This window comes from Chlorocebus sabaeus, chromosome 8, assembly GCF_047675955.1.
Source record: "Chlorocebus sabaeus isolate Y175 chromosome 8, mChlSab1.0.hap1, whole genome shotgun sequence".
In the NCBI taxonomy this organism is placed as follows: Eukaryota; Metazoa; Chordata; class Mammalia; order Primates; family Cercopithecidae; genus Chlorocebus; species Chlorocebus sabaeus.
The window spans coordinates 96,020,903-96,044,993 of NC_132911.1; positions in this window are offsets into that span (position 1 = coordinate 96,020,903).

A 24,091-nucleotide genomic window follows, 5' to 3' on the forward strand; every position below is an offset into this window, starting at 1 on the left:
GGTATTCCACACACCACTGGGGTATGAAAAAACTCCTGCAGCGAGCTCAGTGTCTACTCAAACAGCCGCTCAGTTTTGTGTTTGAAACCCAGGGTCCTGGTGTCACAGGCGCCAGAGGGAATCTCCTGGTCTGTGGGTTGTGAAGACCAAGGGAAAAGTGTAGTATCTGGGCCGGAATGCACCATTCCTCATGGTACAGTCCCTCTCACCTTCCCTTGGCTAGGGTAGGGGGTTTCCCACCCTCTTGTGCTTTCTGGGTGAGGCAATGCCCCACCCTGCTCTGGGTTACCCTCCGTGGGCTGCATCTACTGTCTAACCAGTCCCCATGAGATGAGCCAGGTGCCTCAGCTGGAAATGCAGAAATCACCCGCCTTCTGTGTTCATCTTGCTGGGAAACGCAGACCAGAGCTGTTCTTATTTGGCCATCTTGTCAGCTGCCCCAACATTGGATATCTTTCAATTTATTTAGGTCTTTACATTTTTAACAGTGCTTTGCAGTTTCAGTGTACGAGTCTTTACTTTTTCGGTTAAATTTATTCCTAAGTATTTTATTGTTTTTGTGATATTGTATATGGAATTATTTCATTAATATATTTACAGATGGTTTGCTTGTGAATAGAAATATAATTTATTATTATGTGTTGATTGATCTTGAAAACTTGCTGAATTTGTTTAGTAGTTTTTCGAAGTTTTCTTTTTCATAGATTCCTTAGTATTATCCATATATTTGATTAGGCTATCTGTGACTAGGGATAATTTTACTTCCTCCTTTCCAATCTGTATGCATTTTATTTCTTCATTCTATCTAATTGTTCTTGCTATCACCTCTAGCACAGTGTTGAATGGAAGTGATGAGAGTGGACATCCTCACCCTATATTTAAATTGTTATACAAAAATACAGAATATGTATTTATTTGCTTTGTAGTTTAACAAAGACATGTACTTAATCTTAAGGCACTTAATCTTCTATTTTATGATGATGATAATCATGAACTCTTTTAATTCTTGGTTTCTAGTTGTCTAAGATTTATACTCTTCTGGTTCCTAACAGTGGTTTTTAATACTTTATTTACCCTAATACTGTAATATGTGAAATATCTGTACTCTGAAGCAGATGCACATAATCTACATCTCACCCCCTTTATTCATTCATTCAATGTTTTTTGAACAGTCCCTGTATGCCAGGCTCTGTAGATACTGAAGATGCAGAGGTAAACAAGACAAATATACTGACTGCTCTCATAGTAATCATTGTTTATTATGTGTATTCTTGTACTGTGCTTGGGAAGCGCAACATACCATATTAGTGCAAGTAGTTATCCAATTGTATGTGTATGTATGTCTGTGTGTGTGTGTAACTGTGGTCTGTATATTTATATTTTTATGGTGATATATTTGTAAGTAACTTATGTTGACAAATTACAATGACAAAAATAATTTTCTTTTTTTTTTTTTTTTCCTTTTTGAGATGGAGTCTCACTCTGTTGCCCAGGCTGGAGTGCAGTGACACAATCTCGGCTCCCTGCAGCTTCCGCCTCCTGGGTTCAAGGATTCTTCTGCCTCAGCTTCCCGAGTAGCTGGGACTACAGGCACACACCACCACCCCCAGCTATTTTGTTTTTGTATTTTTAGTAGAGACGGGGTTTCACCATATTGGCCAGGCTGGTCTCAAACTCCTGACCTTGTGATCCGCCTACCTCAGTCTCCCAAAGTGCTGGGATTACAGGCGTGAGCCACCGTGCCCGGCCCTGACAAAAATCATTTTCTTTGAATATAAAGCTAATGTATATAGACTACTCCCACGATTTTTAGTTCCTAATACAATTGTTCTGAAACTTTGGCATGAATCAGAGTCACCTTGAGAGCCTGGTAAAAGACAGATTACCAGACTCCACCATTGGGGGTTCTAATTCAGTACCTCTAAGCTGGAGCTGAGAATTTTGCATTTCCAACATGTTTCAGATGATGCTGATTTTGCTGGATTGGAAACACACCTTGAGAAACAGGGTCATTATAAAACAGTTTATGTGTCACTGTGTTTAAGGCATTTTGGGGCACTTCTAGCATAGGAGTTATGCATGTTTTCTAATTCCTCCACATCCTTTCTCTGGATGTTCATTTACCTGGAGTGGTAGAGGGCTCACTTTGCTAACTGAGATAATAAATTCTGCCACTACAGCGGAGAACCCTTCCCGTTTGGGCTGAGAATTGCTCTCCTCTAGAGATTGCTTAGCCCAGTAGATTAGAAAATCCTTCACACAATGTCATGATCTAATGAGATTACTCTTTAACCTTCCATTTCCAGTAACATTCCAAATGCTAGTGAACTATTATAACCACAGCATAATCATAAAAGGTGTACTAATGATCTTTCAGTGACAAATGTATTTCAAGTAGGAACCATTAGATAGAACAAGAATTTTAGATACATCATTTTGATTAATTCTAAGAATTTGTGATTTATCTTACACATGTGTTTCTGCATTCGTGTTTTTATATGCCTTTTTTAAAAATGAAAAAATCAGTATGATAGCATTGTGTTTTCCAAGGAGTTTACAATTACAACCAGTAGTTAGATAATAATATCTCTAATATTTGAGAATGGTAGAGATCAGCCAAGGGGAAAAAGCAATAACTGGCATATTAGCCAAATAGGAGCCTCACCTGAATTACCCACATCATCGTTTCTATTCTTGTCTCTGCTTTGAGATGAGGTATAGCTCCGGAAAAGCATCAAGTTATCTTGTGGCCGAATTGTAACAATGTGAGTAGGCACATTTAGAACTTCAGTATCTTCTCCTCCCACCACCCGCATTATTCTCCTTGTGTTTAATAAAGGCCCATGGCTAAGGGAAAAGTTATTCATGCAATCTACTTGGTCACATACTTCCCTGCTGCCTGGCTAGTCTAGAAAAGAGTCTAACTTGCTGATGATTACAATTAGAGGGGAATGATCCATTACATTAACTTTAATGAGCTGCAGCAGGTCACTTGGTTATGAATGGTACCATGCAAAGGTTGCAGTTCAGGGTGATATGGAATCCCTGACAGAATCTTTATGACATTTGTGCGATGTCCATAACAAAGGAAGGCTTACTAGTTCACAGTCATAGAAATGGCTGAACTTCACTGCATCTTTCCATTTGGACAGGCTTTAGTGTTACTCTCTAAAATGCTTAATAATTTATAAACAGAGCTTATGTAACTGGCAGTTATGATGCACAGCATTAACTTAGAAGTGGTCTTTTAGTTGAAGGGATGATAAAGGGTTTCTACATTTATTATATTTCCTCTTGCTTGATTTTAAGGGTATATTTAAACTTCAGTCAGTAAATTCAGGAGCTCTGCAAACCAATTAATGATTTAGTTAAAAAGTCTGCAGCAGCATTTAATAGACTGACTTGTCTCTTTGAGCACAAGCAAGATATTTTTATGTGGAAATTTTCATTTTAAGATGTATTAATATTTTAAACAATAGGTAGAGGAAATATAAGCCCTTCAAGAAGATGAAATGTTACAAGGACGAAGTAAGAATATTTAACTTCCATTGAAAATGGTACTTCTGTGTGATAGTAAGAATTTGGTCCAGTTACATTTTTTTCAGTTGAGCAATAAGTAAACAGAATATTAAGCTTTATATATCATTTACTAAAATGTAAAAGAACACACTTAAAAGACTTGTTATTTTTCAAGGAGAAGTCTTTTATCTTGAAAGAATAAAATAAAAACAAAACCTCAAAAGCGTGTCTTTTTTCCTCAAAACTAACCTATGATTTAAGAAAGACTTCGGGATTAACTGTAGATATTTTTGAACCTGGGACTGAAAAAACTGTTTTCTTTTGCCTAAGTAGAAAATCTCTATATTTTCAAAACACGAATGGGTAAGGCACATCCCAAGGGGAAAGGAAGGAGTTAAAAAAGGAAGTTAAGAGTCTAGAAAGTGAGTCCATTTGGATGTCACTTCAGTGTAGGCACAAATCCCTGATGACCTCCCCATTCAAAAGGATAAACATAGGTGGAGAATGCTCACCTAACGATTTCAAGCTCAGAGCCATCTTCCCCACACCATTATCATAAATTGCTAGCTTGGCAAGGGAGACACAAATAAAGAATTCATTGTTTGAAGCAAGTCTTTTGACAGAGTTTCTTTCCTGGTTTATATTTATATGTGTGCTCCTGCCCTTATTTGTATTTTTGTCAACAGTTCCATTTTCACTCAGTGTGGTATTTTACCACCACATGCCCAACTGTTTTTCCTTATTCCTGTCTGTCCTCAAAGGAAGAACAGAGAACATGGAAGGGCATAGTAAGAAAGTTTGACTAGTTTTAGCAGAACTGTCAGAGGTGTTCAAACCAGAGTGACTCCATCTTGAATAGGGCTGGGTAAAATGAGGCTGGAACCTGCTGGGCTGTCTTCCCAGGGAGTTAGTCATTCTTAGTCACAGGATGAGATAGGAGGTTGGTAGGACTGGTATCACAAGATATAGATCATAAAGATCCTGTTGATAAAACAGGATTCAGTAAAGAAGCTGACTTAAACCTACCAAAGCCAAGATGGTGACGAAAGTGACCTCTAGTCGTCCTCACTGCTCATTATACGCTAATTATAATTCATTAGAATGCTAAAAGACACTCCCACTGAGCACTATGACAGTTTACAAATCCCATGACAACATCAGGAATTTACCTTATATAGTCTAAAAGCAGGAGAGACTCTCAGTTCCAGGAATTTCCCACCCCTTTCCTGGAAAACTCATAAATAATCCAAGTTTTGTTTAGCATATAATTAGAAGTAACCATAAGTATACTCAGCTGAGCAGGCCATGTGGCCTCTCTGCCTGTGGAGTAGACATTTTTTTGTTTCTTTACTTCTCTAGTAAACTTCCTTTCACTTTACTCTATGGACTTGCCCCGAATTCTTTCTTTCACAAGGTCCAAGAACCCTCTCTTGGGGTCTGAATTGGGATCCCTTTTTGGTAACAGGACTAGTTTGACCAGTTTGTACCCTTTAAGATGGCTACAACACTTTAGCCAAGGCTACTTGTGGGCCAACACTCACATCCTCAAAATTAAGTGTCTAAATGTTCCCACAGTGGTCTAACCTTGGCTGCAATCAACTGCAGGTGCAAACATTAGCTGCACGTGCAGCTAATAGAAGGACTAAGCCACCCAAAACAAGCTGCCTAGGGAGAGTCCTAGGCTATATCCTTAAAGCTCCACAATTATTTGAAGCTGACTGCTTTTAAATTAAATACACTCTTTAACACTAACTTAGCTTATCCTTTTTTTGTTTTATTTGATGTTAGAGTGTATCATTTCTACACACTAGAATAGAGTGAACCTAGACAGGTACATTTTTTGTAAACTTAAATGAAATTTTTGTTAAATATTTCCTGAAAGGAACAGAGGCCACTCTGGTTGTAAATCTCAAAGCCTCTCATTATCTCTTGGATAGAAAGCCTCATTTATACAAAGGAGGGGTAAAGAAATAAGGAAAAGGTTTTTTCTTATGGCAAGCAGCCATGATTTGGGGACCAGCTATCTCAGTCAGGTACCTCTTCCTTGTTGCTATGTAGTTACATAAAGTTTCGCAAGTGAAAACAAGAATCATATAGGTATCTAGCTAACAACTGCAGTGTTTTTCCCATATGTTTATTTTTCAGAGCCCAATCATATTTTCTAATTTATAATTAATACTTTTAGTACTTAGCACAGTGATTTGCACATATTACATACTTAACAAGCACCATTTCAAAAAATGAAATGGAGGATATTGAAGTGACATGGTCACTTGTGAAAGACTGTGGGTCATTTATAGAGCTATAACCAATGATTTTACTTTTTTCTCATTTATCTCACCCTCCCCACTCCCACTCTTAGTTTCACTTGCATGGAAAAGGACTGATCTGCAACTTCCATCTCTCTCTGTCATGCATTTCTCCTAGGAGTAGTAGAATACCTGGGTTGGGTTGGAGTTGATATTGACATGGTGGCTTTTCTGATGAATTTAGCTGATCAGTGCCGTCATATGGCACTATTTTGAAAGGGTGTAGCATGGAGTCAAAGGGAGAGACACAGTGATCCCTCAACTGCTGGGCTATGGGGGAGGTGTCTGTGCAGAGTGGGAGATCAAGACATGGTGTAATTATTAGCTGGCACTGGCTTTTCTGCTCATGGATCTATCTCATTACCACTGAAGCTTGTATCAACAGGCTTGGAAAGGATCAAGACATGGATATTTCCCAATTATTTGACTTTTGACCTTCCAGGATGACCTGCATTTCACTAGAAGGCCGCAGGCTAACAGGCCACAGCACAGCATGGATAGGACAATACAAGTTAAAACCTAGTTGGGGTCTTACACCCTCTTAGTGGATCACAAAGTAATGAATAAGGAAACTTGATATAGACCCTGAGGTTAGAGGTCGACAGTCAGGATTCTCACTTACAACTTTATTAGGTAATCATCTATTAAAGGCTTTATTAAGTAGACACCCATTATTCCTAAAACTCATAGTAACTAGAGAAAGAACAGTCTTTGACTTTGGAACTGTTGCCATTGATGATTTCAACAGGACTGTCACAATATTCAAGAGGAGTAACACGGACTTTTTTTTTTTTTTTTTTTTTTTTACAGTTCCCAAATCTCTGAAAAGCATGTAAGTAGTTGTGATTACTTTTAAGTCTTCTTGAGAAAATGAATATCTTTAAAAATATAATGTCAAGTTAGAATAACAACATAGACATAGCTAATGCCATATTTTTGATAAGAATTCTCTTTGTTCATTTATTTCAAGGAGAAAATCAGTATCCTTTTTATGCTGAGTGTCTTAGCTCTCCTTGAAAAATCACATTACATACTTAACAGAAAACTTTATAGTATTAATAGACATTCCCAAGAAATTCAGTGCCTTCACAGACGCATTATTGTGTATTCTGTGCATACATTTCAAAATCTGACCAGCTTAGCCTAAGAAAAACCCAGATGTTAAAATGTCTTATTCCTACAAATTTTATGAGCTCTGGGTTCCAATTCTAGTTTGCTATGATTGGATGAGTAATTTTATTAAAAGGATTTTTTATGCTTATTGATAGAAGAACCTCTAAGGAATTTCGCTTCTATATCTATGAGTTGCACGTTCATAGGCTGACCGTTCCTAAATGGCTGACTGGAGTTGTTTAAACCATTTATGTCCTATTGTAGTTTATTTACACATACTTTTCTCAGTTTGAAGATACGTTTAGAAACTAGAGATGATCATTATTAATATCTGAACAATGATTAAAATTGCTTTCTTTCTCCAGTGATAGATTGGTAGCTCATATAGTTCGGGATTATTTGCTTATATAAAGACTTTAGGCTGGGTACGGGGGCTCACACTTGTAATCCCAGCATTTTGGGAAGCCAAAATGGGAGGATCACTTGAGCCTAGGAGTTTCAGACCAGCTTGGCCAATGTAGTAAGATTCTGTTTCTAAAAAAAAAAAAAAAAAAAGCTGGCATGGTGTTGCACCCTTGTAGTCCCAGCTACTCAGAAGACTGAGGTGAGAGGCTTGCTTCAGCCTGGAATGCGGAGGCTGCAGTGAGCTGTGATTGCACCACTGCACTCCAGCCTGGGTGGCAGAGTGGGATCCTGTCTCAAAAAAAAAAAAAAAAAAAAAAGTTTAAAAAGTTTAATATAGCTGTGATATTTTCAGTTATGCTAGCTTTCTTTTAGTAATATTATCCTCATGTCATACTTCAGAAAAAATTATGATATTTAAAACAAGGTTATACTTTTCAACTGGCTATTGTGTGCCCATATTTCAAATTTTAGCTCTAGCAGATGTAGTGGCCACTGTGATATGCTGCCCATATTCCTTCCCCCTTCAGGTACGAGACACTCATTCCTTCAGTTGCTGAGAATGTTGACTGCTGAGGGCTCATAGCTGAGTCCATCCCCAGCAGGCACTCTCTGCCAAAGGGAGCTGCCTTCCCCAAGGTTACACCCTCTCCCTAGGGGCAGCACACATTTAGTGAGTGGGTGATGCATGGGTAAAATGGTATGACTCCCTTGGCTTAGTATGGGACAAATTGGAAGGCCTAACCAGTTCTAGAGTTACTCAGAAGATTGGCTGAGATCTTGGCTACAAATGCTTTTCTACTCAACTTCTCCCTCTATTAAAATTCTGCTTTCTTCAGTTGCTTGGCAGTTCTGAGAGTACTCTCCAATAAAATACTGGCATTTCAATGATTAACTCAGAGACTCTTTTCAAGGAACTCAGAAAAGCATAGGAATATAAAGTCCAAGAGAGTACACTAGAAATAAGATGCTTCCTGAAACTTTCTTTTTTTGCAAACACCGCTCTTTCACTCTCTCTCTCCTCTCTCTGTGTGTGTGTGTGTGTGTGTGCGCGCGTGTTTGTTTGTTTCAAAGTCTGTACTTTAGATTCTGCAGATGGACTACTTTAGTAGAACTTCTGTCAATACATTCCTAATCTTTTAGTGCGAAGCCAAGCACCAAATACTAATTCTACTAGGCTATTGATAGGCCATGAGATTATCACCCAGAACAGACTTGGAAATAGCATGTGTTGAGAGTTGAGGAGTTAATGGGAAGACCATCTTAGTGAGCATACCCTACACCATCTGCAAGACTTCATATCTCAGAATGCAAGTGACCGGGTAACTGCACGCTCTAAACACAAAAGGAAATGTTTCAAAAGTCAGGCACCAAGAATGATTTGTTTTGCACTTAGTAAATCCCTTACAAAGCAGCTAGATATATGGATTGATCTCCTGGAAGGTTTGCCCCTCTGTCATGCATACACGAATGTATGACCGTGGGGGATTCTTCCATTTCCTGGGAAGATAGATGGTATAGGGTATAATCAAAGCTTGGCATTTACATGGTCTTGGGAGATAATTTGGGGTCTTCTGTATGGCAGCTTCAGGGATGTTATAAAGAGGTTATGAGGCAGAAATATCAAAAAGAGGTAGACAGAGGACAGGGAGTGCAATATGAGGGAATCATGTTCTAGTTTTATTCCACATAGACTCTCTGATTACATCATTCATTCATTCTTCCATCCATCCATCCATCCATCCGTCCGTCCATCCAGTTATTCAATATATGCTTGGCTGGGCTAGAAATATTGGATGTTCAGACTGGCACTCATTTATAGGAGCAGGTGCTGAAAGTGCTTAGTTTCAAAATCTGACTGGCTCAACTTAACAAAAGACACGATGTCTGAGTGTCTTATTCCTACAAACTTCTACCATGCCTCAATAAGATATTGAAATGATGGAGATAAAATATTCATTTTGTGACGACTTGTGATGCCCTGGCAAGCTATTTCACAGGGGATACTTGACTTAGAGTGGGCACTTAGTCAAGCAATATGGCACAGCAAACAAGAGAGCTCAAGGATAGTAGTTTTCTAGATTCTGAACTGTGGGAGACTTACAGATTCAAGAATTGCTTGAGAATTTCCCACCTGTGGACAACTAAATTGGTGTTCAAACGAAACAGGTATTACATTTACCCCAAATTAGGAGACATTGTGACTTATTTTGTTGCATGACCTTCACTGTCCTTTCATTGTCATACTTGAGATTCATTTCCACAGTGGTAGTGGTGGTAGGAGAAGTTCTAGAAAACTAAGAAACTTTTTCATTGATTGTATCCAATGTCTGCACTGTTTTAAATGATGTGCAGAGTGGTGAACAAACAAATTAGATAAGGTTCCTCTCTCAAGTGGATATGACATGCTATTTATTAAGAAAAATAGGTGGAACAAGACCACAAGCCAGTGTATAACTATATACCCATTGTTCTTTAGAGTTTGTGTTAGATTTTGTGTGGGCAGGAATGTTTTGATTACCTAAGCTAGTGTTTAGTAGTGTCAGGGTATTGTAGTATTTTTGTCAGGGTAATGTAGTAGCTTTATGTTACCTGTGAGATGCATGACTGATGTTTATATTTCTGTATTCTAATTATAGAAAGAATGATGTATATGGACTTCTTAAAGTTTGAAGTTCAAAAGAGTAGTATATGCTCAATTTTCTTTTTTCTTTTTCTTTTTTTTTTTTTTTTTTTTTGAGACAGAGTCTTGCTCAGTCGCCCAGGCTGGAGTGCAGTGGCATGATCTTGGCTCACTGCAAGCTCCGCCTTCCAGGTTCACTCCATTCTCCTGCCTCAGCCTCCCAAGTAGCTAGGACTACAGGCGCCCGCCATGACATTCAGCTACTTTTTTTTTGTATTTTTAGTAGAGATGTGGTTTCACCATGTTAGCCAGGATGGTCTCTATCTCCTGACCTCGTGATCCACCCGCCTCAGTCTCCTAAAGTGCAGGGATTACAGGCATAAGCCACTGCACCTGGCCAGTATATGCTCAGTTTCAAACCAGAGACTTGGAGAAGCAAAGGTCAAGAAATTATCTTTTTCTACGTGGTAGGTGTCTTAGCCCTTTGTGTATCATGAACAACAGGTAGGAAGTCACTTGAAGACTATAGGGACATGGACTACAGGTCCACAGCTACTTTAATTGTCAACAAATACTCTTGGGAATAGATTCTTTGGTGCATTGTGGAAGAAGGAGCATTTCTGTTGGCGTTTTAGGAAATGCCAACAAACCATATTTCTATAAGAAGCCTAGTTTCTACCAGTTAACTTTAACTGGAGGCGTCATCAACACCTGAGAAATTTATCAAATGACTTGACCTTGCAGAATTCTGCAAGCTCCTTAACAGGCAAGGGTATTTCATTGGGCAAGGCAAGTTCCATTTTTGGAAATTGCCCTTGGATTGGAGAGAGGTAATTGGAGTTTAAATGCCTACAGTAATCTTCCAAGACAAAGGTGCTATTTTCGATAGCACTATGGAACTGTACAAAACTATACAAACAACATTATGACTCTGGCACTTTAGGCACCAATATTTTAAACATATTTAAATTTCCTCTTATGCAAGAGTTAATTTATTCTATTCACCATCTGCCTATCACTTATACCTGCACTTTAGGAGACTTGTATAAAGTGGTGTATAGGTTCATAAAGCCTTATTAAAATATTGTATATTATTGATTTTAGAATATAATCTCTGGGGAACCTTGGTTTATAAGCTTTTGACTTACATGAGACAGTGCATGCTACTTAAGCAGTCAATTTGTATTCTTTGAAGAGGATGATTTTTGACTTTGATGGCCTGACATATAAATAGGAAGAGGTATTATTATTAATCCTTTCCCCATAAGGATTCTTTTCTCTGATTGCGTTCAATAATGTTCTATGAAATTAACCCTAGTGCTCTGTGGAGAAAACTGAAAGAAGTAGACTGGTAAGATCATATGATATGAAGCTAATCACTGATCTTGTTTGGTAACCAGTTAGACTCAAAAGAGATGATATCATAAGAAATGAAAAGACATCTGGTAACTGGAAATCTAACATTAGCCACTCTTTAGGAGAGTGACTCAATTTAACTGATAAACCAAGGAGTCAGCTTGCATTTATACACTTAGTTTTTTCTTTGGATCAATGTTACTTTTAGGAAACGAATGACAGCTAGCACACACAAAAATCCTAAGAAAAACCTAAATAATCATCATGCAAAGATGTGTGATATTTTTATATTTTAATTCAGTTCTTTAAATTTTAAATGTTTTTAGAAACTACTCAAAGAACGATCAATAAAGGGATACCTTAAAAGGAATACTAAATTGAATTGGGAACGAAATAGGTATTTTTTTAGAGACCCTTACAAAATCTCAGTTATTATTGGAATTTTATTTTCCCTAAGGTAACTCCTTAAGTTAGTTTATTTGTTTGTTTGTTTGTTTACTTATTTATTTTGAGACTGGATCTTGCTCTGTTGCCCAGGCTGGAGTGCAGTGGTGCAATCACGGCTCATTGCAGCCTCAACTTCCTGGGCTCAAGTGATCCTCCCATCTCAGCTTTTGTTTTAGACTGTTTTCATGCTGCTGATAAAGACATACCTGAGACTGGGAAGAAACTGAGGTTTACTTGGACTTACAGTTCCACATGGCTGGGGAGGCCTCAGAATCACGGCAGGAAGCAAAATGCACTTCTTATATGGCGGCAGCAAGAGAAAATGAGGAAGATGCAAAAGTGGAAACTCCTGATAAAATCATCAGATCTTGTGAGAGTTATTCACTACCATGAGAACAGTATGGGAGAAACCACCCGCATGATTCAAATTATCCCCTCCAGGTCCCTCCCACAGCATGTGGAAATTATGGGAATTTTGGGAGTACAATTCAAGGTGAGATTTGCGTGGGGAAACAGCCAAACTATATCATTCCACCCCTGGCCCTCCAAATCTCATGTCTTCACATTTCAAAACCAATCATGCCTTCCCAATAGTCCCCTAAAATCTTAACTCATTTCACCATTAACCCAAAAGTCCACAGTCCAAAGTCTCATCTGAGACAAGCAAGTCTCTCCCACCTCTGAGTCTGTAAAATCAAAAGCAAGCTAGTTACACTCTAGATACATTGGGAGTACATGTATTGGGTAAATACAGCCATTCCAAATGGGAGAAACTGGCCAAAACAAAGGGGTTACAGGTCCCATGCAAGTCTGAAATCCAGCGGGGCAGTCAAATTTGAAAGCCCCAAAATGATCTCCTTTGACTCCAGGTCTCACATCCAGTTCACACTGATGCAAAAGGAGGGTTCCCAAAACCTTGGGAACCCTCTGTGGCTTTGCAGGGTACAGCCTCCTTCCCAGCAGATTTTACAGGCTGCCACTGAGTGTCTGTGGTTTTTCTAGGTGAACAGTGCAAGCTTCTGGTGGATCTGCCATTCTGGGGTCTGGAAGATGGTGGCCCTCTTCTCACAACTCCACTAGGCAGTGCCCCAGTAGGGACTCTGTGTGGGGGCTCTGACCCCACATTTCCCTTCTGCACTGCCCTAGCAGAGGTTCTCCATGAACTTTCCACTCCTGCAGCAAACTTCTGCCTGGGCATCCAGGCATTTCCATACATCTTCTGAAATCTAGATGGAGGTTCTCAAACACCAATTTTTGACTTCTGTGTACTCGCAGACTCAACACCACATGGAAGCTGCCAAGGCTTGGGGCTTCCACCCTCTGAAGCCATGTCCTGAGCTCTATATTGGCCCTTTTCAGCCATGGCTGGAGTGGCTGGGACACAGGTACCAAGTCCCTAGGCTGCACACAGATGGGGATGACCCTGGGTCCAGCCCATGAAACCATTTTCTCCTAGGCCTCTGGGCCTGTGATGGGAGGGGCTGCTGTGAAGCCCTCTGAAATGCCCTGGAGACATTTTCCTCATTGTCTTGGGAATTAACACTGGGCTCCTCATTACTTACATAAATTTCTGCAGCTGGTTTGATTTTTCTCCTCAGAAAATGGGTTCTTCTTTTCTACCACATTGTCAGGCTGCAAGTTTTACAAACTTTTATACTCTGCTTCCCTTTTGAAACTGAACGCCTTTAACAGCACCCAAGTCACCTCTTGAATGTTTTGCTGCTTAGAAATTTCTTCTGCCAGATAACCTAAATCATCTCTTTCAAGTTCAAAGTTCTACAAATCTCTAGGGCAAGGGAAAAATGCTGCTAGTCTCTTTGCTAAAACATAACAAGAGTCACATTTGTTCCAGTTCCCAATAAGTTCCTTATTTCCATCTGAGACCACTTCAGCCTGGACCTTATTGTCCATATCACTATCAGGCTTTTGGTCAAAGCCATTCAACAAGTCTCCAGGAAGTTCCAAACTTTCCCACATTCTCCTGTCTTCTTCTGAGCCCTCCAAACTGTTCCAACCTCTGACTGTTACCCAGTCCAAAGTCACTTCCACATTTTTGGGTATCTTTTCAGCAATGTCCCACTCTACTGGTACCAATTTACTGTATTAGTTCGTTTTCATGCTACTGATAAAGACATATCCAAGACTGGGAAGAAAAAGAGGTTTAATTGGATTTACAGTTCCACATGGCTGGGGAGGCCACAGAACCATGATGGGAGAAAAAATACACTTCTTACATGGCAGTGGCAAGAGAAAATGAGGAAGGTGCAAAAGTGGAAACTCCCGATAATACCATCAGATATCATGAAATGTATTCATTACCATGAGAACAGTGTGGGAGAAACTGCCCCCATGATTCAAATTATCTCCCACCAGTCCCTTTGACAGTACATGGGAATTATGGGAATACAATTCAAGATGAGATTTGGGTGGGGACACAGCCAAACCATATCAGCTTCCTAAGTAGCTGGGACTACAGGTGTGCACCACAATGGCCAACTAATTTTTAAATATTTTTTGTAGAGACAGGGTCTTGCTATGCTGCCCAGGCTGGTCTTAAACTCCTGGGATCAAGAGATCCTCCTGTTTTGGCCTCCCAAAGTGCTGGGATTACAAGCATGAGCCACCACACCCCACCTATCCTTGAGTTTTTAACGTGTATGAGTATGATTTAGATGAATCTACTTGCCTGAATCAGGATTCTCAGCCAAGACATCAGTGAAAACAAAATTACCTCTCTTGCTTGGCCAGAAGGCAACTTTTGCCACTTATTCCATTGGCTGAGAATGCTGAGCCAGATAACATTGCTCTTGAACACTACAGATTCTGTGTTTATGTTCAGTATATATCAGACCTGAACTACATAAATATTTATGCCACTTAGTAGGGCATGCTTACCTGACTTACCTAAATATTTTAGCTAAATAGTGACCCAAATGTCAGTTTTGGCAGATAGTATAATTCGATGATTAAGAGCATGAACTTTAGATCAGACACACTTAGACCTGAATCATAGCTCTACCCCTTACCAATTGGTTGACTAAGGAGAAAATATTTGACATCTACCTAATAACTATACTTCTATCAGAGTTGTCAGTGGAATTGACTGAGATGTCTACATATAGCCTGACATAGTAGTTGGCACACACACAAAATTATCTACTGAATACACTTGGTTTGAATAATTTTTGTGCAAAAATAGGATGGGCACAGTAGCTCATGCCTGTAATCCCAGCAAATTGGGTGGCTGAGGTGGGTGGATCTCTAAGGCCAGGAGTTTGAGACCAGCCTGGGCAATATAGCGAGGCCCATCTCTACCAAAAATAAATAAATAAAATAAAAATAAAAGAAAGACATCCTGGTTTGGGTGGTGGCTTACGCTTATAATCCCAGCACTTTGGGAGGCCAAGGTGGGAGGATCAGCCGAGCCCAGGAGTTTGAGACCAGCCTGTGCAACATGGAGAAACCCCATATCTACAAAAATACAAAAATCAACTGGGCATGGTGGCATGCATCTGGGGTCCCAGCTACCAGCTACTCGGAGGGCTGATATAGGAGGATTGCTTGAGCCTGGTGAGGTGGAGGCTGCAGTGAGCTGTGCTTGCTCCACTTCACTCCAGCCTGGAAGATAGAGTAAGACTCTGTCTCCAAAAAAAAAAAAAAAAAAGGGATCTTTTCCAGTTGCACATCATAAGGACCACAAACTTACTCTGATTATATTTTTTTGAGACATAGTTTTACTCTTGTTGCACAGCCTGGAGTGCAATGGCACGATCGCGGATCACTACAACCTCTGCCTCCCAGGTTCAAGCAATTCTCCTGCCTCAGCCTCCCAAGTAGCTGGGATTATAGATGTGGGCCACCACGCCCAGCTAATTTTTTGTGTGTTTTTATTCGAGACAGGCTTCACCATGTTGACCAGACTGGTTTCGGACTCCTGACCTCAGGTGATTTGACCACCTTGGCCTCCCAAAGTGGTGGGATTACAGGCGTGAGCCACCTTTTTTGTTGTTGTTGGATAATGGAATGAAATTTAAATTTATTTTAGTTATTATCTGTTAATTTAAGAATAAATGTATTTAGATGATACACATATTATTACAAAGTAGCTATTACAGTATGTATCTGTTGATAAAGTTCTGAGTCCAAAGTTGCTTTTATTTTAGTTTGAATGTGTTTATTTCTCTGTAAACCTAGCTCTATTTCTCCCATTTGCATTTCCAGCTTTGCTTCTCACTGCAGGTTTACCCCTGACTGATTGCTTCCTGGTGTCAGTGCTGATCTTCTAACTGCATGGAGGTCTCAGACTTACTGCTCTAAGTTTAGACTTCAAGAGATAGATCGATCTCTCTGTCAACCACTTGGAGCTCACCAACTGATTTCTCTTTCTATTTGCTTTAGCAAAAGTCTTGGTGTTCCAAGAAAGAATGATGTATACTATAATCTATTAAGTTTTCTCTTTTATTTTGTTTATTTGTCTTTTCAGTATTTGTTGAATTACTACTATGTTCTAGATACTGTTTTAAGTTTTGGGGAGGTAATGGTAAACCTGATGGAATCTTTCAAATTAGAGACAAACAGATAATGAGAATATAAATGAATAAAAACAGAGAATGTAAGTAATTTTCTTTCTCTAATGTTGGAGTTTCTCTAATTTTCTTTCTCTAATGTTCAGAAAGGTTTTCTGAATAATCTCAAAGATAAGACCTGCAGGATGAGTTAGTCTAACTCAGGGATATAGAGAGGTGTGGAAAAGGGTATTCCAGATAGAGATCAGGGAGCAAAGAGAGGTCGGTTTGCTCTAGGAATCACAAGTAGAAGAGACTGGAGTGTAGTATGCAAGGGTGGGGCATGTAACCAGGAGCTATACTGTGGTCTTCTGTGCAAATAATTTCATAACAGACCCTTCATGAATGATTCTACAACAAGATCGGACTCCCTGGAAGTAAAAGTCTATCTCCTTGCTCTTTGATGCCCTATCTTGACTGCTTAGTCACATGAGGGTGCTGTTTTTTGAGACAACATGCCTTCTTTTGTCATGCATTTAGTGCCCATAAGGCAGATTCCACAAGCCTCATTGCAGCCCATGGAGGCCTGGATCAACTACACATTTCTGTTTCTGTCACAAGGATCTCTGCAGTAGGCTTGGCACTGCCTTCCCCAGAGCGACTGTCTTCTCGCCCAAACTGATGGGAAATAGACACCAAAAGCATTTGCTAAAATGGTATCTGTTGATCATAATACAATTGCCTATCTGCATGGATGCACACATGAGAGACAAGAACCAAGCGATGCACTGGCTCAGTGCCCTGAGCTTTGGTAGATGAACTTCAGCTGCTGCCAGAAGATTTTTCGCCTGTTTTGCACCCCATTTGTGGTAGGGGCTGACGTAATTATAGAAGTAATTACATTCTCAGGTCTTTCTCCAGCTTTGATTTAATGTTTAGGGTAAAATGAACTCTTGCCAATGTTCTCTTTCTAAAAGGTAAATCCTAGAGTTGTGATTATGAGAATGATCCCCAATTCTACCAGTTTCAGCATCCAATCTATGAAAAATCAGGTGCGCACTTCCTTCCTTCTCTCTCTCTCTGTCTTTCTCTCTCTCTGTCTCTCTTTCTTCTTTCTCTCTCTCCCTTCTTTTCTTTTCTTTTCTCTTTTCTTTTATTTTCTTTCCTTTTTGACAGGATCTCCCTCTGTTGCCCAGGCTGGAGTGTGCAGTGGCACCATCACAGTTTTCTGCAGCCTTGAACTCTGGGGCTCAGGTGATCCTCTTGCCTCAGCCTCCTGAGTAGCTAGGACCATAGGCACACACCGTGATGCCCAGCTAATATTTTGGTGTGTGTGTGTGTGTGTGTGTATATATATATATATATATATATATATTTGCAGAAATGGGGTTTCACCATGCTGTCTAGCCTGGTCTTAAACTCCTGAACTCAAGTGATCTGCCCACCTTAGCCTCCCAAAGTGCTGAAATTGCAGGTGTGAGCCACTGTGCTCAGTCAAAAATGGGATATTTTCCACACAGAAAACATTTTTGTAGTATTTTCCAAGTTAAAACAATAGGTATGAGGGTACTTGTAAAAAATACTAGCTAAAATGTCTTAAGACAAAGGTGACTTTTTTATCGGCAATTGGTGTAGCCCAGATCTAACGTAGTATAATGCAATGTAAAATTTCCTAATTAAATTATAATTTCTCTCGTAGTTGGAAAATGAACTGGGCAGCAATGACTGTGAAACGATGAAAAAGCAGAGAGAAAATAAAGAGAGACTGGAGAAGTTTTCCAGTTGATCCACAAGGGTCTCCAGCCACTGTCAGTCTAGACTGAAGGAGGAAAATGGTAACCATCATTTCAGCTGCATTTTCTGTTTGTTCTATGAAACTCTGTGTCTGATGCTTCCTGCAGAATCATTTTATAGGCACTTTAGTCTCTGGCTCAAGATAATGACTGCAGAAGTTGTTCAAATGGGATGGGATAATATGTGAGAGAAAGTTTTGTACATTTTTAAATGCTCTACGAATGTATGTGGTATATGTTTTCCCCAGCATCTGTATGAGGAGATACCAGGAAGCAGTGTAGTGAAGTGACTGAAAGTGTGGGTTTTGGGTCTCAGCTTCTCCAGCTCCACAGCTGACTGTGTTGTACTGGGCAAGTCATTCGAGTTTCACAGTGCTTGCTTTCCCTCTGAAAAATGGAAAGAAAAACAGACCTTAGCACTTGGGAACTGTAAGTAGTTGGGGCTGATGTATTGAATGAGAGGGGAGGAGCAATGAGAGATGAGGTATGGTTTAATTTTCAGCTCCGATCAGCCTCTCTAAACATTGGTTTCCTCAGAGTGTTGGCAGAATTCAGTGAGACAGTATAAATACGACACTTAGCACAGGAGCTAGCACTTAGTAAGTATAGATGTTTGCTATAATAATGATATTAGTTACTCAGACTCACTGGAGGACCAAACCCCTTCCCACGTTTGTTACCTTTGGGTCAGGGACACATAAGATTTAAAAAATAAGTTTGACAAGGTTGTCTTCACATACACACACAAAATCCCTGTTAAATGTAAATAATAAAATTTAGTTAGTCTGGGTTACAAAGCCAGAAAAGGGCTTTCCTCTGCTTCATTCAGCAGAGTGAGAAGGTCTACTTCACCTCAGTTTGCTTGGGGGCCAGCCTCATCTTCAGTTAGTGGTGATGGTGCCTTCACCTGGTACGTTTTCATGATCTCAGTGACTTTAGCAGGTAGTGGTGGCAGCATGCTGACGGGTAGGCACAATGACATGAGACAGCCTCAATGTCTTTTGAAGCCGGCCATGGCCTAAGCAACTTTAAGTAGCAGTGCCTTTAGCTGGGTGCATGGTCTGAATGGTTGTGTCCCTCCAAAATTCATATACTGAAACCTAACTTTCAAAGTGTTGGTATTAAGTGGTGGGTCCTTTGGGAAGTGATTAGGTTGTGAGAGCTTCACCCTCATGAATTAAATTGTTCACCGTGTTAGGACACATAGAAGGTGCTGTGAGGAATGAGCCCTCAATAGACACCAAATCTGCTGGTGCTTTGATCTTGGACTTCCCAACCTGCAGAACTGTGAGCAGTACATTCTATTGTTTATAAGTGATCCCGTCTAAGGCATTTTGTTATAGCAACCCAAATAGAGTCAGACACTTGGAGAACAGTATGAAAAGCACTTTGGAATGGACATCAGTCCTTCATGCCTGGAATTGAAAGTGGTGGCAGTGGGGAGCCAAGGCACCATCATGAGCCTTCAGTATTGGGTGTGGACTTACAAGCCCTTATTGGAATGCATTTGCTTTCCTCATAGTCAATTATTTTATTCTAAGACCAATTGAAATGGGATGAAGAGTAAGCAGATAATTACAGCTTCTGGAGAAATCTTGACCTTCTCCTGCCTCCTTTTCTCAGTACTTCTTGACAGAGATTTACGGAGGTAGAAAGGGGAAGAGTTCCTCATCATTTCCCCAGCTGTGCAGGTTTTAACTTTGGTGAAAGCCCTTTGGTGACATCTGTGATGTCATTGTGGCCCAAGTAACTCTCTGGGTGCACAGGCAGAGAAGTGGACAGACAGGAGGAGCACTTGTTTATTCACTTGACAAATATTTATTCAGTACCTATTATATGCTAGGTCTGGTTCTGGGTGCCAGGTATGTGGCTGTATATGCAAATACAAAGATCTCTGTACCCCGAAACTTACATTTTACAGGAAGAGATGAACTATGAACAAAGAAAAACTAAGTAAGATAATTGATACAGCTCATGGTATTAAGTGCTGTTGAGAAAAATAAAGCAAGTAAGGTGGTGGGGAATGGGGAGTGCTACTCTTCATAGAACTCCAAGACCGAAGTGTGTGGCGTGCTTGTTCTATGTCCACTTTTTTTGGGCATAGTTTTGATGAGAGAAGCAAAGGACTGCAGTTGGTGCTGCTGGTCCCGGTAGCCGGATCGTCCACTCAGTGTGGCAATTCTGTATTCCACATCTGAGATGGAGACCAAGCCTCCTTCCTGGATTCTGTCCTTGTAGTATGTGTAATATGTTTCTTATTCAGTATTAGAGATAATATTCCTCTGGTTCCTGTCCTAACATCTTTATCTGATGTCTCCCAGCCTATACCTCCTTCCTAAATGGTTTTGGAGACAAGCACACATGTACAATGTGAGAAGTTTTTCCCTCTATAATTGTATCACATAATAACTAACCGACAAAGCTTAATTTCTATTATTTGAGACAATAGGAACTGAGTCATTGCAAATAATGAAATCAACCTCAAATCTGTTTAGCACAATATTTCAATGTCTCTTCCTACCCAGCTTGTAATGAGAACTGCTAGTAGATACTTTTACTGATACGAATTTTCCTTCCTTTACTTTTCTTTCCTGATCTGTCCATTAGGTACTCATAAGCAGTAAAGTAGCCAAGTTTGGGCTTTTAAATAAAAGAGGAGGTCAAGAAAGGCAGGAATGTTCCACTAAGGAACTCTCAATTTTAAATCATAAAGAGTTAACTGCTCTTTCTAGCTTATGGCTGACTCTTTCAGTCATGTGGCCCATTGTATATTGTGCTTTTCTTTAACTGTCTGAATGTTATGAAGCTGATGTAATCTTTGGTACTAATTGCCAGTACTTCAAGAAAAGGTTGTTGATGTAAGGGAATGTCATCTTTTCACTTTTCCTGACTGTACTTCATGCCCCATATTATATACACACATAACCCAGAATAAAAACACACACTGGAAACATTATGAAAAGTTTCCCACTAGAGGAAAGTGACTACGTGTAGGATAAAAAAATACCTACACTCAAAATGGAAATGATTTATGACCAGGCCACACTGGATTTTGGGTGAACCACAAAGGATTTGGTAACCTAAATAATGTCTAGAAAGTGTACATATTTGGGAAATATTATTGAGATTTTTATCATGCCCTTTTATTAGTGGGTTGAATAAATACTTCCTCCACTGAAGAAAACAAAAATTAGAGTTTGTTTAGACGAAATGAGTTCTTCACAAACTGCCTTTGGAAATAAGAAAACATTCATTGTGTTGTCAAAATTCTGTACTTTAGTTGCTCAGTTTCAAAACTCATTTCATTTTCTGTGCCAGTTAATTTTTACTTATTCAAAAATAACATTCTTTATATCATTATCTTTTACAAGTTAAGGATTTAGTAGTAAAAGCTTGCAGTCTTGGAGATTTTAAAGAAAAGAAAATCGATCTAGTATCTTTTTGGTTTTTATTAACTTAATATGAAATAACAAGGGGTTAAATATCTTTATAATCTTTTTTTTTTATAGTATGAAAAAATTAAAAGTAATCAATTGTGGTCTGGCAATCCAATTCAAACCCACCCATATTTTCTTTAAAAATGTTCTTTTTTCTTTTTATTATTTTTATTCTGCTTTTTAAATTGAGATGGGGTTCTCACTACGCTGTGCAGGCTGGTCTTAAACTTCTGACATCAAGCAATCCTCCCACCTCAGTCTCCCAAAATGTTGAGATTACAGGCATGAGCCACTGTGCTAGCAGAAAAATTTCTTCATACATAAAATAATGTTCACACTGGGGCTTTTCTGAGGGTGGAGTTTGGGAGGAGGGACAGGATCAGGAAAAACAGTTAATGGCTACTGGGCTTAATACCTGGGTAAAGAAATAATCTGTACAATAAACCCCCATGACACAAATTTACCTATGTAACAAGCCTGTACTTGTACCCCTTAACTTAAAATAAAAGTTTAAAAAGTGTAGATTTTTAATGTTTAAAAATTACCTTAATTATATTTTTCCTGTTAATAAAAACCTGACCATCTGTACATGGAGATTAATAATTTTTACTCATATTTAATATCTGTCAGTATAACTATGCTCTTTGTAGGGTTCAATGGATATGAGTTGGATTTGCTAAAGGACTTATTCAACCTCACAGAACAACTGAATGGCAAAGGTAAATAAGTACCATTTAAGTCCAAATCAAAAGAACCCTGGAATGAGTAGGTGTATAGTTTGAAGATCTAGGTTCTAGTAAGCACTCTTCCACCCTTAATCAACTATATAATCATGGAATTATTTTGAGAATCAAATGAAATGAAGTCTATAAAAATGCCAATAAATTGTAAACATTATTTAAGAACAACTTATCCATCATCTTTCCTGTGTTCCAATTCTGGCTCTGATACTAAATTGCTTCAGGAATTTCACAAGCCACTTTACTTTTCTGAACTGTAGATTCATTTGGAAGATGAATTTTATAACTTTCAAGGTCTTTCTAGGTAAGATCTTTCAAATCACATAATTTTTAGGAGCAAGTCAGAAAACAGAATCTTCTCTCTTTCAAAAAATTCAATAGGAATCAATTATTTGGAGAAGTGAAATATTCAATTGACTTTAAGAATTATCTCCCTGTTAACTAGAATATTCTACCCGTTACACCCTTACATGGTTTATAAAGGTAATTAATATAACAGCTCTTTACAGAACATTAAAACACAGTTTTTGTTTTGTTTTCTAGAGTCATACTATCCAAATTTTTTATCTTGTATCCTGAAGTGTTAAGAAATTTAAGCATACATTCCCAATAATAAATATTGATACATACTATTTATGTAATTATAACCGTTTATTTACATGTGTATGTAATTATTTATATTTTGAAACATAATTGATAAACTAGAAAAGAATAGGAGCAGGCATAATGGCTCACACCTGTAATCTTAGCACTTTGGGAGGCCGAGGTGGCAAGATCACTTGAGCTCAAGAGTTCAAGACCAGCCGGAGCAACATAGTGAGATCTTGTCTCTGCTTAAAAAAAAAGTGTGGTTTTTTTTTTTTTTTTTTTTCCAAATAGACAAGAATACAGTGATGATGAAAGGATAGATAATATCTAGGGTACAACATAAACTTAGGGCACAGTTTCTCATTAGTAATATGAGTTTATGGTATATATTAAATAGTTCTATCAATAATTTTGAATACCCAGCTTTTTCCTTGTCATATCTGGTCTGACAACCATTATCTATACCTTGCTGTGAAGCAGACCATGAGATCACTCCGGGCGTAAAAAGAGTATTAACTCTGTCAGTTTCTTGTTTTTGCTTATTCTTGGCAAAATATCAAGTGTGTCAATATCTTGTGGGTTTTTTTTTTTTTTTGTACTTTTAGGGAAAAGCCACTTGTTCATATATGTGAAGATTTATTTAGTTAATATTAAATACTGTGATCTGTAAACCACCGTATCTGTGCATGCCAAGGTTGTCCTGTGTTGTAGCATGTTTTAGAAACAGCTACAGGCTCTCCCACACTTCCTGAATAAATCTCGTATAGCAGATGGAACGCTTGGCCTTCTGAGTCAAAAGACTAAAGATAGGTGTCAAGGGAGAGCTCTGGCAATAATCACATGTGGGATACAGTAAAACTTAATAGACTATTGTTTATGGATTAAAAACAAACATAAATAAGAGCCCTCTTGTATTTTATCCAGACCCAAGTGGTTTACATTGTGTGCTCTTTTCAAAATATTCTATAATAACTTACCGCAATACAGGCTTAGAAAAAATACACATATTATTATGATAAAATATACACATTGATTACAAGCATATGAAAATACAACATTTGAATTAAAAGGGATGAGATAAAATATACATAGAAAACTGCTTAATGTTTTTTGTTTCTATCATTGCAGGTTGTTTTGTGTACTCTATTCTGGAAAGCAGTTTTTTAGGGACTGAAAATCTGTTGCTAGAGATTTATGCTTTGTCATTAAGCAAAGGAGGAGAAATATGAATGATTCAGTAAAAAGGACTGACCACAATA